At 40.0% G+C, this 18,054-nt stretch overlaps 1 protein-coding gene across 17 annotated transcripts in view; it reads left to right on the top strand.

Moving 5' to 3' along the window:
- ncam1a (neural cell adhesion molecule 1a) overlaps positions 1-18,054 on the top strand; it is a 272,147-nt gene that overhangs the window by 53,390 nt on the left and 200,703 nt on the right. The window lies entirely within an intron of this gene.

The following is an 18,054-nucleotide window of genomic DNA, read 5'->3' on the forward strand; positions in this document are numbered from 1 at the left end:
TGAACACCACCTCTAATTTTCATTTGGTCATTCATATATCTTACCTTCCCTAAATGCTAAATCCTCTTTTTTTCTGTATTTCTGTACACTTGAAGAAGGGGGCCTGCTTGTATTAGCCTCAAGTGCTCAAATAAAACATATATTGATGGTGAATAGCTCAGAGGGTGACTGCTGGGAAATGTGGCTCTTAGGGCAAAGCTGTTGGGCATTAAATAGGAGTTAGTGAGAGTGCCTTTTCAAGGTGGAAAACCTGAGGTGCTCAGGCAGGTGGTCCACAGTCCCACCTCCTGCTTGTGTGGAACCGCTGAGAGCCCTGTCAAATCAGCCGCGGTCACAATGTTGAGTGAGCCGCACTTGAAAGTGAGTGATGAGAATGTTTACTCCTCATTCCACATACCCACCATGAGCTCTTATAGGCCTGCCCTGCTATTTTTGCACACCCTCGCCCTATTGGACAGCTGTGAAGGATTGCGTCGGCTGCTGGCGGCACATGGCACTCCCTTCCATCTGTCGCCAGTGTGCTGAGCCAGTTGCAAAGCAGGTCGACTCCAGCAACCCCTTCCACCACCACGTCGCCTGCCCTACCCCTTCACGGCCATGACTCGGTAATGACTCCCCCCTACCCCCAAAGACATCCAGATCATTTCCTAGTCACTCCCACAGGGTTGGCACACCCATCCCCAACTGTCAGTCAAAACAACAACATGCCAAAATGTCGTAGACATTCCGAAAGGCCTCAAATTTTCGAACAACATATTGGCAGGCCCTGTTTTTTAAAAAACCGCACTCTAAAAAACCTCTAAAAAAAAAAAGGGAAGATGGGCTGCTGCCCTCAAAATTTCCCTTTAAGCAGCCACAATTACAAACCTTCAGAGGATGGCTGAGCCTGGCAGCATGAGGGAAGTGGAGAGTTTTTTTACAGAAAGGGGTCAGATGAAATGTGGATGAGTCATTGATTTGGCTGGTGTTGTGAGGGTCTTTCTTCTTAGCGTAAATAAAGAACATGTTACATGTAGAAATGCTAATTTAATGAAAGGGCAGCAAACACATATTGTTCAGTGCCAACACCGAGCTTTTCATCACTTTCTGATTGCAAAAATCTCAGCCAAAATTGTTCTAACTCCCACAGATGGTGCAAATGTAGTGTCATATTTACATATTATAAACAGTACAGCACATGCTGCGTAGTGCTTTTAATCCCATGTGCTATTTTACTATCATTATAATCCCCTGACTCTTTAAATGTGCTAAAACTACTAAAAGCCAGTGTAACATCATGCAGAGTCTGACTCGTCACAGGCTTGTCTCGTCTGGGATTTTTTTTTGTGTGTGACTCACAGAAAGCTGTTTACGCCTCAGACAAGTAAAATTGAACTGTGTCCCTTTTTTTTCAAAATAGATTACAGCTTGGGTGAAGTCTTTGTATCTGGCATGTAAGTGGATAATTATAGTCAAGCTTTTTGTCATCAGAATGATTGATAGTGTGAAAAGTTTCATTACTTAACTTCACTTTAAAGCCTGACCTAACTGCTGCAGTTTCACAGAGAACAAAACTCTCCAATGTACGCCCACAGGACAAAGTCACCAGCAGTTAATCACAAAAAACCCCCCCAAAACATTTCCTTTCAACATGATAACACAAGCAATAAATCCAATTTCATATATTATATTAAATTTAATAGTATGGGCTGTTAAAAAAGACCTGAAAACTAACATATTGTTGTTAAGATTTCACTATTCATCAACCCAAAAAGCAAAGTTTTCTCCGTAACATGCTACTAAAATTAGGATATCCTGAGGGGTTTAGTTATGATTGCATCAATGGTAGCCCCACAGAAAGGAAGCACAGCAAAACATCTGTCCCCAGATGTGTTGACTCAAGAATGAACTGACAAGATGTGTTGCAGCAGCTCAGCACACATCACACCAGTTTTCTCTAAGCGTGGGTGTAGACTTTAATTGCATGGAAGCTTATATCAGGCTAATGGAAAACAGCTGCCAGGGGGCCTGACAGACAGAAAACAAGTCCATGATCGCTCCTTAGTCAGAAATACTCCAGATATTAATGTGAGAAGCAGCTGCTGAAGAGTACAAATAGGGACCTTGTCGACTCTTTTTGTAACATTCGCTACATGACATGAAGCGCTAAATTATGACAGAAAAAAAGTTAAAGGTAGTAGCAGAGAAAAGCCTCCCGACACCAGCTGCTTTCCATCATACTTCCTTAAAAGCTTTGTTAGTTTTTCTCATTTTTAACTCCATCACACTAAGTGGTAAAACATTATCTTCCAGATTATAATACTCCATTGTTTGTTGGACAGCATCATGGATTTGGAGAAGTTTTGTACCATTCCCCTTTTGCAATGTTAAAAAGATATTTAGTGGCAGCACATTTAGGGCATGTAAAACATGTCTTGGTAAGGTGTTGCGCCACCATGAGCCTCAAGAACAGCTTAAATTCTTCCAAAATAAAAAGATATTCCTTTATTTGTTGGTGATGGTGGGAGAGTGAGCTGCCTAATACATACGTCGCTCTAAAATCTCCTGTAGCATTGGATGTTCAGTTGGATTGAGAGCTGACAATCATTTTTTGGTTTTTACCATTCAGTTAAGGTTTTACTTTAAATTCAGTGAAATAGTTTTTCATCCTGAGACAGTATCTGTCTGTTAGAGATGAGTAATCAGATTCTCCTGCTCTGCTTGTTTAACTTTAAATAGAACTTGCTGTTTATTTCTTATCTTATAACTACCTAAAGCAGCTCTTGACCTTGGAGTTGCAGGATTTCTACATTATGTTCTTAGGAAAATATAAACGGAGGAAAACATCAGCTGAATACCTCAATGATAGCAAAGCAAAATGAGCCAATCAGATTGCCCTGTTTGTTTACGAGTGTGTGCTGGCAGGAGCGATGCTGATAGCCTGTGCCATATGGTGTATCCAGGCAAACGGTTGGAAATCAATGTGTTCGGGAAGCTGCTCAGCTGCCATCTTTCGCCTGCACCTCCGAGAGTGATGGGATGGGGGGGGAGAGGCGGATGTGGGGGGTGAGCGGGAAACTTGGAGCACCCAGTCCCACCCACATTCATCATTGTGAGCCTGGTGTCTGCATCTAATCAGATCTGTGCTGAGAGCCCCACCAAAACTTGATTAAAGGCCGGACTCTTGGCGTTTTACTAGCTTTCTGTGCCACTTAAGCAGCCTTTCACCACCTGCCCCTGTAAAAGTATCCGCCGCTATAATGTTTATTTATGTGTTTATAGGCTTTGAGCCATTAAGGAAGCTCTATGTCTCTCTCTCTCTCACTCAACCTCTGCACCACCCGACAATTTCTATCCCATAAACGGGCATGGCCTGTGGATAAAGAGGGGGCTGGGAGGAGGCTGTTGGAGAGCTGTTGTCTCACAAAAAAATCGAAGGCTGAGCTGCTTCCCATTTCTTATGCTGTGAGTGCTCACATTTCCAGAAAAGCCGAGAATATCTGTTTTTCTTTCTTGAGCTTTGTTTTGCTCTCCAGTTCTGATGTAATCATCTACACAACAGACTTTATTCTGTAAATATATACATGTATATGATTCTACTGAACTATATTGAGGAATTTATAGACCAATTTAAGTGTCTGAAAGAAAGCGTCATATCTGCACCTCCTCACCCGACCTTACATTCCTGACGCAGTGTGTCATTGACGACTTTGCTGAATTGTTCCTGAACTGAGACGACTTGCCAGGAATTTTCAGTCAGAAAGCTCTATGCAAGTATTCTCTGCAAGAATGTTTGTGAACACAGCCCCGGGTATTTTAAATAACTGAATGGAGCCAACTTTATTTTCCCATTCACAAATTGCGTTCCATTTTGTGACTGACTGTCAGCTGGCTTTGGGCCGTTTCAGAATCAGTACGCGACATCCTGTAGAGCACAGTTGGGTCTCTGTGTTAGTTGAATTTCAGAGGAATATATGTCGGCCTATTAATAAGCTGTCAAGAGAAGGCCAATGGCGAGACATTTCAGCTTATTACAGATAATGCCTTGGATTCAGTTGAAAATAATTATGATGATAATGTTCAGTCTAAGTTGATGCCATAAGAACAGATGGCAGGTAATCAGCGTTTCATATGGTGTCATCAAATAGAGCGAGGAAGAAAGAGGGAGTTGCCCTCATGCTGGAATTTAATTTGTCAGCCACTGTATCTTTAATGGCTAGAGGTGTCTTTGAAGGGCAAAAACTGACTGTCTCTCTTCAAAAGAGGCTTTAAGACTGTCTGACTTTCTGCTGTCAGTAGAAGTATTTGCCAGCATAGGACCTTGTCTTTCCGGTGTCCTGATATCTGCTCTCTTAAATATTTGAATTTCCAGATTGAGGTGACAACAAACCATCTACTTTTGTTTGCTCCGTTGGCGTTCGTCTCGACACTGCACCGCCTGCTTCCTCTTCAATATCTGTGGCAGCGGTGTTGTGACTTACTGATTCATTTCACAGAAGGCTGCGGTTTGCACAAGGAAATTTGAGAGTAAGATGGCCTTGAAATGGAGTCACTCTGGTCTAGGTTATGGAGGGAATGATGACCGTATTCACTCCTCTTCAAAGTTTTGATTCACAGAGCTTCTTTTATCCTCAAATGCAGCAGAGATTCTATGCACTCACAGAATATACTGTGTTAAGTAATTTCCATATCTGATCTGGACCATATGAGTATGTGGTGCAAATTCAAAACATAAGGAAAATTACTTACATCCAGATGAGGTCCAGCCTGCTGGAGCCGACATTAGCATCGTGAGTTTATGTTGATTGGTGACAAATCAAAGGAAAACCCGGAGTAAAATGTCTTATTAAGGTGTGTCGGACCGCCATGAGCCTCCTGAACAGCTCCTATGCTACTTGATATAGATTCTCTACTCTTCTTATATCTTTAAGCGCTGTTAAATCAGGTTGAGATCTGGCGACTTTGAAGGCAGTAGCATATGATTCACATAATTTTCACACTCATCAAACCATACCGTGAGACCGTCCTGCCCTGTAGGGATGCATCTGCATTCGTGATGTTTCTTCAATGATTTATTCAGGTTTTCATCTGTACATCCTAGAAGAAACATCAATAACTACAAAAGATATCTACATGTAAAAACCAATGTATTCTCAAAAAAGTAGAGAAAAAGGGTCTAAAGACTCTATTGCTACACATATAAACAAGCTACGGAGGTTTTTTGAAGTCTCAGGTTCTTACTTTCAAGAATCTTTACAATTATTGATCTTGACAGTTGAGGAAAAAATGCTGGATGTCAGTTGTGAGAGCAGATCCTCAGGGCAGCTCATGTCAGACACTTACTGCACCTGAACTACCGTGGAGATGTCTGTGTAGAAAGGTGGAAAAAAGTTATTTCAATCTGGGAAAGTGCTTTAAGAGACTAAGTCTGTCTCAGAATATTTATCACATTGGAATAAATAGCTTTACTTTGTTAGATGGATAATTTTGGGTTATGTTTAATTTTAAGATGAGTTAGTGTATGTTTGCTCAAAAGATTTTGTGCTTTGTCTCACGGTGGCACTTCACAATCACCACAGTCTCAGAACATATGAGACATACTGGTTTTGATCCGCCAGTGGGAAGACCGAACATGTAAGAGTCTGTCTGTTCTTGATTAAAAGCTCTGTTTTTCACTGTCTACTGTTCTCTTTTTAGAGCACGCCGTATGAAATGACTTTTCTCTGACTTGCTTATTTCGACTGTAGTCTCTCATCTCGTCTCTTCCGTGTGTGTATGTATCTCACTCAATGACTTGAGTTGTAGTGCTTATCGGAATGCACAGATTTGATTGGCTGAGTAGAGTTACGTGATTTGCAACGCATGCAATTGGTCTGTGAGTTTCCTGGGCCGCTAAACCAGTGCCGTAAAGGCTAGAAAAGTTGCGCCGGTTAAAATAGAAACACTGTCAAAATTTAATAATTCTCAATCATTTATTTTTTTACTTCCTTGGGTTCTCAGCAATACTAATAGTATTATAACATCTAAAACATTATGATGTTGCTGTTTCTGTATAGATCCAGAAACACCTGATTGGCTGCTGTATGTTGCAGCTATGCATCTGCACGGCCGCCATATTGGAGAGGTCAAGATCTGCAAAATGTTTTCTAAATGTTATGATATCTTTAACATATCTCATCCAAACAACTTCACGCTTGACACTGCCCTTCCTTGGGTCCCCACCAATGCACCTGCCAAGTGTGAAGTTGATCGGATCAATGGTTGTCGAGAAAAGCAAAGAACAGACAGACAGACAGAGACTCTTTCCTTTATAATTAGAAGTAACGAGCGTTGCTCTTTAGAGTTCTGTCAGGAGCTGTAGGTAAATATTTATTTTTCTGGAAGCTGGTGGATATTTAATTTAGTTAAACTGTGATTTCAGTAGCCATTACTGTCAGTTTTGCACAATCCGCCACTGGTCTTTCCAACAGTACATAAAGCCATACCACACCATTATAAACCCAACTTTTGTTGGCTGAATCTAATTTTTTATTAGTAAAGCAGCTTTTTAATTAGTAAAGCACCTTTCTAATCTTTTGGTTGCCTCCCTGGATTACTTTCCTCTCAACTGTAGTTGTGTGTGACTGCAAGCTGAGGAAATGTTTGTGCATGTTTGTTTGTGACGGGGATTAGATGGTAGTTAAAGCTTTCCATCCGTTGTATCCTGAATCACACTCAGTGAAGAGGCACGCTCTCAATGTAGATCCACTACAAAGGAAGAAAATAACAACCCACCATATAAAGAAATTCACTGAACTACTGATTGGCAATCAAACTATTGCATCAAGCTGATTATTATTCACTATTTAGATAACTGATTTAGAAGCTTAGGTGGAAGGGAAAAGGCTGATCGCTTTTTAGTGCTGGTTGATGGGTTAAAATGAGGGATTTTAGAAAAGTAATCTCTGAGACCATAGTGTGAAGGATTGTTTCATAAATCAACAAGCCCGGTGTGCAGCCTTGCCAACAATAATATCATCTATCCATCACTACAGAATATTGAAAATGACCCTTGCTTAAAACAAACTGCAGTAATTTAACTGAGAGTCCTCTGCCTTCAATCATTCGTCTGCACCAAAGAACTGCTGTATTATTTGATTCTCCCCTGTTCCGCAAGTAGAAGTTCCTGTGGTTTCTGTTCAGTGGTCATCTACAGTACACGTCAGTGAGATTGCATTAATGCTACTTGAAAGGGAAATAAGATCTCTTCTCTTCCACATTAACGAAGACAAGCAGATGATTTGAGTCTTTCCTCCCCACTAGTTGGCTCGGAGAACAAAGCGAAGGAACCTTAGCAGTTTCTCAGTGGCTGGGGGCTGATAGGACACATGATAAACGCTGAAAATGACTCCAGAGCCCGGAGGACAGCTAAAACAAAATGAACTGACAATACTCATTTTCACAGGCACAAATTTAGATTGTTATGATTTCAGTAATGATTTTCCTTAAGCTGTGGGAAAGCAAGTAATTAAAGCTAATGAGAGAGATGGTAAGAACTCAGAATAGACCGGCTTCTGGGCTATTATTTTACTACTTTGTTTTAGATACAGGTGAATGCTTTGTTATCTTGAACACTTCTGTGCTAATGAGATAAATTGGTTAGATGCATTTTCCACTTTATTCTCTGGACTGACTAAAGCCACCCAGATAATCTCTTTTATGCACATGTAGCTATTGAGTAAATGCAAAATCAAATGCTTTTTTTTATATCTACTGCAGCCATTGATCTTCCATGTGCTCTTCACTGTTGTTTATATTTCCCCCTTTCTTTTGAGGAAAAGAAAAAAAAATGAAAGGCACTCAAAGTCCATAACTAATAGGATCAAAATGTGGTGCAGACTACATGTGGATAAGAGCCTGGGATAATTGAGTTTGAGCACTAAATCAGAATGCACTTACAGGCCTGCAACTGAGGTTTGAAGGCCAGGATCACGGTACCTATTGATCAGCAACCCAGGTCACACAGTATATATTAAGACCGTTAAAATTCTTAATTCTGGCCTTATGAATAAGCACAAGGCCACTACTGAACATATTAAACTCAGCTCTACAAAATAGATCTTCACCTTTCTTCTTGCCTCATTATTTTTTTTCTCTGTCAATAGAGAACATGCTGTTCTATATAGTTCCAGCTCACTGCTGGGGGTTTGCTGTTTTTGGGTTTCATACTTGGTAGCTGGTCCAGTGTTTTGCTATTCTCTTTTATGTGCGTTGTTGTTGTTCACACAGGATAGCTGCACTCCTCCATCCTCATCCAACCCTCTTGGCCCCCCTGTACAGAAGTAAGCCTAGAAACATGTGTTGCAGAGTAAGGTTACATTTTTAGGCCTCATGCCTGTGCACAGGTCCAGAGAAGGTTGTGCTCATTAAACTTTGCTTCAGGACAGCATGACTATAGCTCGCGGTATGTCAGACCAAATTAAGGCCATGTTCACCACACGGTCTCAACACTGGCCATTTGAGCAAAGTCCACCATATATCCTACTGTCCTGGTGTCCAGTTTAAATTCATTGACTTCATTGGCTTTTTCCCTCCAAGTCTCGCCTGCTTTTGTCTAGACAGCTGTGCACTGCTGGCGTCTTTGTGCTCTTATCCCACACAAATGGAGAAGGGGAGAGACCCCATATGCTACCAGCTGCTAGACACATTTGCTCTTACTCCTAGTAACTGAACCCAACGAGGAGGAGGGAAAACCTATCTCAGCTGCCGCCATAACTAAATGAAAGGGCTTTCTGAGTAATTTCCCTATAGGTTATATAATGTTTTAAAATGCTTACTGCCATTCAGAGACCTATACGACATATACTATATAACAGTAACATGGGATGGGGTGAAATTGTCTGAATCACTGTAAATTTGTTTTACATTGATTTATCTGCTGCATATTGCTTTCACTCCCCACCAAAGGGGAAATTTAGTCTCAAGGCTTAACTATATCCAGTATTGCTGTTGTTTGCATAAGTAACCAGGCTCCATATATCGTTGCATTCGCCTGTTTGTAACAAAGAAGGCCAGCTGCATCAACCACACTCCCTTTTAAGAGGCTGCTTTATGGTCGAAGACACCCCTCTAATTTATGTCCTCTCGTGGGCCCCTTAAGGAGCATATGAATCTGAGACACATGGTGTGGATAGGGTGTTCAATCCCTCCCAATAGATTTAAGACCCTCATCATGAATGGCTTCAGGGAAGTGTGCATGTATCTGGTCCAGGTCAAGGACGGGTCTAAAACAGGTCAAAACCACATCAGGCCTATGACCAGAGCAAATACATATACAAACATTAAAATATTTTTCATTCCCAATGCTTTGTGCTCATGGAGTTTGCCACAGATTAGCATGTTCTGTTTGGGGCAGCTCTGTACTTTAGCCTTCAATCTAATTAACAAATTACATTGAATTTCTGGTCTATTGGGTGCTATTTTCAACAAGTTTTCCAAACTTAACAACAAAATGAATCATTTCTCATTGCCTTTTAAAGGGTTTTCTTCTCCGAAGCCCCTATAGGCAGGAACAATGCCTTTCAAAACCAATGCAAATTAGTTACAAAATCATTCATATTAGCATTTTCTCAACTGGTTGGCTTTTCAAAGCAACTTGGTTAAAGTAATGGAGAGATCATGGTTTGGATTAAAATCAACTACTTGGTCACGGTTATAAGAAACCAACGTTGACCGCTGGTAGCATTGCACGTCCATCCATCCAACCTGACATCCTCACTAAGAAGTTTTAAGGCTCTCGCACACTACTTCCACTTTGCTCCTGCCAGACAAAACCATAATTCACATGGCCACTAGAGGTCCTTGTCTATTATAGGTTTAAAAAAGGCTATTTTTAGGCTATTTTTAGGCATTTCAACAAATGACTGATAGAAGTAATGGCCAAAACTACAAACCCAAGTTGTAATAAATCAGAATTTTTTCCTTTAGTGCATAGGTTTAGAGGTTAAAATCCTTGAAATTGTTAGACAGAAAATAAACCATATTTATTTATTTTGCTGATCAAGGCTGTCATGGCTCTTTCAGCTAGATCTATTTGTCCTGGAATAAATACTAAGGAATGCACAATTCTGATCAAACCCTGCACATGGGACTTTTCCCTTGCTGTCTTGTGCTTTTTTAATAATTAAAATAAAACTAATAATGCTTACAATAATAGACATTAACACCCCAACAGAGAGAAGCTTTTATTAATAACCCAGCCATGATATACTTATTTCTGTGGGCAACAGGGAAATGAAAATTAAAACTTCACTCAATTTGTTTTTAATATCACAGGCCATGGGTTGCCATTAACAACAAAGTTATTTCCAGCCAACTGTATCGATTTTTCCTTTGTGCGTGTCATATGGTGTTGGCACACAAATGGATATTAGCTGCTCCTGATATACCAAACAGCAGACCAACATCTGTTAAGTATTGAACTATTTTTGGAGAGGTTTTCCCTCCTCTTTACCAGAGGGGCTTTAAAGTAGGTCCATTAGATTCCGAGCACCCAACCATTTGCATCCACCATCTCATTGAACTAGTGGAAAATTACACTCAGGGCTTGTTTAGCCACTGTCAAATTTTGCATCACTGACAAGTGACATAATACTATTACGCCAAGTTCTTGGGCTACAGGGCTAAGTGTGTGTGTTGCATTTTAACACTTCCATCAGCGTGTAAAGCTTCTGCCAAAAATGAAAGTGCCAAACTGGCCTTAAGAGAACAAATGAGCACATATCTATTTACACATCAGTCCACAGGCTTTTGTTGTTGTTGTTGTGAAGAGAATTATTATGCGCAATGTAATGATTTCCATGTATATTGAAAGAGCAGCACCAATTGGAATGCAAAATCCACCGAGGAGCACATGGCTGTTGAATAAAAATGCCTTTGCTCTGCTTCTGTATTGTGGACTCAACAGTGCTCTTATATAGAAACCAGCTGTGACCACTCTCGGTACCAGCTCGCCTTGACGAAAAGATTATGGACCCCTGTCTTTGATGTACACACTCCCATGGTGTAGTCACCGTCTGCTCATGCTGAACCTACTGTTCTCCAGCTGTGGCATAAAATACAGAGACTCTCATTTGAATTCCAACTATAGGGTATTGTTTGCTAAGATATTTTACATTTTCCTTTCCCTCCTCCACGTCTTTGCAGCTGTGTACACTTAAGAGGATCTTGAAAGTTGTCATTGGTTCACCAGACCCCAACAGTCGAGGTTTTTATATTGTGCATGAGTCCTAGGGGATGAAATGCATGAGAGAATTCATAGTGTGAAGAGTTTAACAGATGACACAATAGAAATGAAATATATGGCTGCTCCACTGGACCTGTAGACTGGAGCTGAGAGTTAGGGGTTGAGGTGAGTATGGGGGATGGGGTTGACTTCATACAGCAAGGCTTGCTACCAATTTCCATGTGGTTTACTGTCATTTGGTAAGTCATGCACATGACGGCATTCATCTCTTGACTGTTTTTCAGACAGGCAGCCTCTTGCACATTGATGTAAATAATTTTTTTTCCTATGTAGTTATTATAAGAATCTAGAGTTATATGAAAGATAATTCAGATTTATTACATAATGGGTCTTATTTCTGTATTTTGGGTCATTATTTATTCATTTATCAGTTAAGATGGACACATGAAGAAACATCTGATAGGTTGTAAACAAACAAACAGATTATATAAGCCAGTTTATTTAGAGGTTATTCCTCACTGCAAAAAAAGAAAAATTGCATGTGTCAGTCTGCAAACTGCGATGATTCTTCACAACAGAAAATTTGGGTAGTATTTTTAGCCTTTGTATTCACCTCCCCATAAGGTTTGCTAACCAGAGGGTTGACCTTCCACTAGATACAGCTGCATTGCATTCGGGTTGCACCACACACAGCACCATCTCATCATGCCTCGCTCTTTTTTTCTTCATTCTCTTTTTTTTATCTAGCTCAAGGGGGTTTATTGCTATCTCTCTATCTCTCTCTCCTTCTCTCTTTCACTACTTAGAAAACAAGAAACACTTGAATTTTTAAAAGTTGTTACATATAGATAAACAGATAAATATAGAATTTATACGCATTCACAAGTGAAAACGGTTCAGGGATGCGAGCAGCTCCGATAGCTCAGTGTAAATATAGAATGGTGAGTAGCTGTGGTTATACGCTTGATGGACATCACCGTCTGACTGGAATGCCAACATATCTGGTCTGAAAGCTGTGATGTGGCTGAAATGTGACGCAGATCATTGTAACTGATAGGAGTGATGGCTAAAAGTTGTATGAAACCAGTGTTAACTTTTAATCACTGTCAAGGTCAACTAACAGTGGAAACCTTATTTTTCACTTTTCTCTCTTTGACTGATAAACTATTCATAGGGCATTGAATTTCTCATGCTCTCATGCAGGCCAGACAGATAACTGATGTGTATATGCTTTATGGAGTTTGGTAGGGCAAAGGGAAGGGATCCCACAAAGAATGGATGGAAAATACATGGGGAGGGTTCTCTCTCCTTTCGGAAGCACTTGCAGAGTTATTGGTTACTTCCTAACCTCTGTCTAGACAGAGTTAACAATCCTGGAGTGTCATCTGGAATATATGTGTTTGCCACGCAGGATCTAATTGGGATTTTAATATACTACAGAAGATATTTAAAGATTTGTTCACTGTCTTGAAAAATGCTTTTATACTGGCTCATTCCTAATGAACTGGATCACTGGTTTCCATCTGGAAATCTTTTAGGAAAACTGGAATATTTTTAGCCTTCTTACACAGGGGAGTCTGCCTGTTGAATTATTCATGTTAAATCGGTGCCTTATGCTGTGTGTTATCTTAAACTGTTTAGTTAAGAAATAGATGTTAAGACCAAGTCGGAGCAATGTAACCATAATCTCCACGTCGACTTCTGAGGAGAAAGCATTCTGTTAGAGAAAAAGACTCCCTAAGGCATGCTTTTAAAGTCTTCCCCTTCTTGAAGGTGTTATGAAACAATAACAAATCAAGACACCCGAGAAGTGAACAAAGTTCCCATGGCCAATAGCACTTGTCACACTTAACCTCGTTGTCCTGACAAATTTCCTGACAGAGCGTTGTCAAACAGCATGTGAAAGCTTCCCATGCTCTGAATCTCCTCTCATTCACTTTTGTCTAGTTGGCATGGAATTAAGAGGCAGTCATGTAAAAGCTCCCTATGAGCCTGGAGGATGAGAGGTTGTTTGGAGGTCAGCGTGGAAACCTGCAGAGCTGAAGGGCGCCAACAATCTCTGGGAAAGTGGTACAATAGAAGCTTTGGTCATTTCAGAGGCAAGACAATGGATCCATTTGTCATCTCACCTTTGACCTCTGGTACATTTAGCAGCAACCATAAAGACCCACAAATTAATCATGTTGATAATGTCTTCTTTCACAAAATGGCTCCATAGTCAAATTCATGGACTTGTTTAAGTTAATGTAAAATTCTGTCTGTGTGTTACATGAATAATCTCTGGCAGGTGCATTCTCCAAGATTCCAAATGTGCTGTTTTCATGGACTCAAAGTCTATGTGGGCACCTCATGGAAATGATGATGTCAGAATAGAAACACACAACAGAGGCAATGCTGATGAGAAGCTGCACTCCACACTGTTGTGAATGATTGACCAAAACAGTATAGTTCAGTGTCTCTGAGCTGGATAGGCTCAATCTGGCCTTTTGATGAAATATGTAGTCAGACAGCTGATGTTAAACATGGCCATACTCTATAGATTTATAGATACAGATATTTTTGGATTCAAGATAATATTATTTTTAATTCTCATGCCAAAAGTTTACAATAAAAGAGGCATTTGAGCTATTCTGGAATTATATCTTTGCAAGGCGCTGAAACAGCCTTTATACAAGTTGTTTCCAACCTGTAAGCAAGAACCTCCTCATGTGATCTCAGGACAAATCTGAGGGACTATGACATGATAATTTGGCTTTTCTCCAATCTTTTTGTAAAATACTGAGCTGCTTTAATTCCTCTGGCCTGTAAAGATTATTCAAATGAAAGAATTAGAGAAGAGATAGTGCCTTTCTGGTCTTTGGCAAGCTGTCTTTTAACAATGACTTTAAAGTAAAATTGGGCCACTACCCACTGATGCCATCCAAATCAACTGCCCCATTAATTGTGAGCAGAGCTCAGCTATGCAGTTTTATATCACATCACTGAGCATGTAAAGCCCACACAGAATGGTTGGCTACCTTTTACCACACAAATCCCTGTCTGTCACTGGGGGAAGGGCAGCCACACTAGATATATTGGTTGTGCGACCGTGTGAACATAGGTTTGCCATGGGAATCTATCTTGCTATTTTCCCCCTCTAGGTGTCAATTCTTGAGTAGTGACTTTTGAGCCAGTGCTATGTAACTTACCGCTTGTAACTAAAGCCCCAGGGGCAGCGCAGCAGAAGCCCCATGAGCAGTCGGGTTGTTGGAATTGGACATAGAAAGACACTCTTAAATTCTGGCATCTAAAGCTGTAGCAAGCATGTCAGAAAGCTGGAAATGCTCTTTTTTTTCAGAAAGTTTAAGTTGGAGTGGATTCATTCCTGTTGGTCACCACTTCCCTCTGTGAGGGCTTGTCCGCTTGAACGGCTGCACAGGGTGAATGAAGAAGTAAAACACAGCCGAGACACGAGATTTCTTATGTGATTTCTCATGCCTCACAGTGTGAAGTGCAGAGTGCAACCAGGATTTGAACACGCTTCAATTCAGAGACCTTTAAGCAGGGATGAACTCAAGGCTTTTTGGCCCCAGTCCCAAATCAACAGGGCATGTTGAAAATACAGAATAACAGCCAACACTAAATATCCAGAACATCCAACTGCTAAATTATAGTGCCGGTGCTAAGACTACAATTCCAAGAAAATAATTTTGCCGCAAGGAAAACATTGCCTTTTTTTGTCAGTGATCCTCAAATTCATCTCTTCTGGGGTAACTGTGCTTGCCAGTGCTTCAGAGTTTCATTCTCTGTCTCTTAGTACAAATACATCATTGCTTTCATCCTTTACAGCATTGTGAACCTAAGTGGCTGTTCATTGGTTGTGAAATTTATCTCGCTTTAGCAGGTGGTGAAGGGAATCCACACAAGGATGGCAGAGCCTATACCAAATTTTTCACAGCCACGTTTAAAATGGCAATCACATCTTGTTTTTGGTCCTTTCTTTGTCTTATACTCAAGAGGTAAATAAACCCTCATGGTGGATTACTGCCTGTTTCTGCTGTGTTTACCCATGGTCTGCCGGGTGTCTCTTGTGCATTTGACATACATGATTAGGAGCCTAACTATTCTTGAGTCACCCCCCGCTACTGGATGAGTTTATTCCCCGTGATGGATGACCTATTCCTCAATACCCTTGCCAAACTCTGGATTAAGTGATCCCCTTGCTCAGTGGAACTCTTGTTACCTGTCATCAACAATCATAATTTTAAACATCAATGCTAATTGGGTGTACAGTGACCTTTCCATCAAGTATGTGTGTGTTGAAGGGAAGGTCCACTGCCACATACACAAATGGAGTGACTTATTATAAGGTCTGTAGTTTTTCCTTTAACCCCTCTCAAACAACATGGGACAACAAGTAGAGTTACAGCCCAAAGGAAGCCATGGGCACTAATGTCTAGGCTCATGTTTATGTATAATACGGTGTGTTATACACTGACATATGTGACATTTCAGGCCAAGAATAAATTCATTGGTTGATAAACTTGGTGAATGTGTCTACCAAAACTTGAGGTAAGCTTTTATTTTCGTAGCGAACATTAACATGCATTGTTACTCCAGTCATGTTTGGACTTACCATGTTTGGAGGCTACAATGCGGCACTTTATTTGTTCAGGCTAAAGTGAATTACGCGAGAATGATTGTCCATGGCATGAGAGTTTGCCATGAGTCAAGTTTGATTACCTGCAGCCTGAGCAAATAGTGCTGGTAAAGGCACAGTAGTCACTGCCTTACAGAACAATGCAAAACCCCTAAGCCTAACCCTAAATAACTTTTAGCATTTAAAGCCACCTTTCTTGATATGTAATGCTAGTTAAACTAGCTAGCATTAGCTAACTTAATAGCATTTTTCAACTCAGTTACCAATGGTGGAAAGTAACTAAGTACATTTACTCAAGTAGCTACTGTACTTAAATATAAATTTTAGATACTTGTATTTATTTGAGTATTTCTGTTTTCTGCTAAATTATACTTCTGTTCCACTACATCTCAGAGGCAAATATTGTACTTTTTACTCCACTACATTTATCTGACAGCTTTAGTTACTAGTTACTTTGCAGATTCAGATTAACAAAACAAAATATAATCAAAAAATAAAGTGTGATATTATTATATCAATAAGGCTTTATTGATCCCCAGGCGGAAATTCACGAGCTACCCAGCAGTATGTAAAGTAATGTATGCAACACTAAAGTGATGAACACATTAATGCATCAATAATTATAATCTAATAATCTAATAATATATATTGTTCTGAAATGTGCCATTCTGCATAATGAGTACTTTTATTTCTGTTACTTTAAGTATATTTTAATGCCAATACTTAAGTAACATTTTCAACACAGGACTTTTACTTTTAACAGAGTATTTCTACAGTATGGTGCATGTCAAACGCTTGTACAGGTGAAGAGATTTAATAAATAAAAAGAAAGAAAAATATGATGTGTGTTTTCCCTCTTCTTCCCCTCTCTTGCCTGTAGTTAGACATTGTGGTTAAAATAATCAAAATTCAATAAAACCTATGTGTTTATCAACACAAGATGTTGTTTTCTCGTTGTATTATAATCTCAAAATGCTCCAAAAGGCTTCATTTGCATATTAAAATCACTCAAATTTTCTTGAGAATGCCCCCAGACCTCCCTACCCGCAGGTCTGCAAAATTCACCAAAATTGATTGGAACAAATTTACTTTGTCTCCGTAAACAATTCCACTTGAATTAATTTATTTCAGTCCAAAAGTTCACTATTACAAATTCCCTTTATGACTAAGCAATCTAAATGTTAGAGGAATAATACAAAATTTTGAGAAATACTCTATTTGCCGCCTTACCCAGAAAGAGATGACATGAGCAAGGTTTGTACTTCCAGGACAGAGATAGGTTTGGGAAGTATTTAGCCTGTCTTAGCACAAAGACTTAAAGCAGGAGGAAGGTGCTAGCCTAAATTTACCCACCTTTAAATTTCCATTTATGACATCCCATGAACAGAAAACACTTATCACCAGTGTTTATACACTTACCAGATGTAAATTTGTGCAAATAGAGGTAGGTCTATGGCATTTCAATCAGTAGTATTGCTGTAGGCTTCTCTAATGCAGCCTAACTTTAGACTGTAAAACAGCTGTACTTGTAGATAGTAATTTCAGGAGAGGCCATGTTATCCATCACAACACCTACACTTGGACAACCACGAGACTCTTATTAACATGTTTGACCAGCATCTGCCTGAGGATTAGCTTGTCTCCCCTGAGGGTTTACAAATGTGCACTGGAAAGGGCAGCAGGCGAATAAGAATCTACATGGCAATATTTCAACATGCTGAGCAACAACAGAGTTTATCACAAGCCATCAACATGTCAAATTGTCTCTTGAGATGCAGTTTATCCATCTTGTCTGACAAGGTGGTTCTGGATGGGTAAGTCATGATGTTGGGATTCATTCTGTCCACTCTGTGGAATTGATGCTGTTTGTCCACAGTTCACTTCTCCCTGGTTAATGGGTGATTAAGCTGGCACCGGATACCGCATGACTGATGAGGTTGCATGACTGAATTGCCAACTACACTGGGAACTGGCTGTTTTTATTTCGAAGGGCTATTCGTGTACAAGTGCTACCTAGGCTTAACAAATTAGTAAATGAAAATAAATAGGCTAGAAACCGATTCAGACATTACTTCTCAGATTTACAAGCTTACTTTTCCCTTGCATTAGTTTCAGATTTCTTTGGCCTCTCTAGCCTTGTGCTAGATAATCTTTTGCATGATGGATGACATAACTGTACTAATATACAGGGATGGAACAAAAATCAATATGG

This window comes from Thunnus albacares, chromosome 13 (genome assembly GCF_914725855.1).
Source record: "Thunnus albacares chromosome 13, fThuAlb1.1, whole genome shotgun sequence".
In the NCBI taxonomy this organism is placed as follows: Eukaryota; Metazoa; Chordata; class Actinopteri; order Scombriformes; family Scombridae; genus Thunnus; species Thunnus albacares.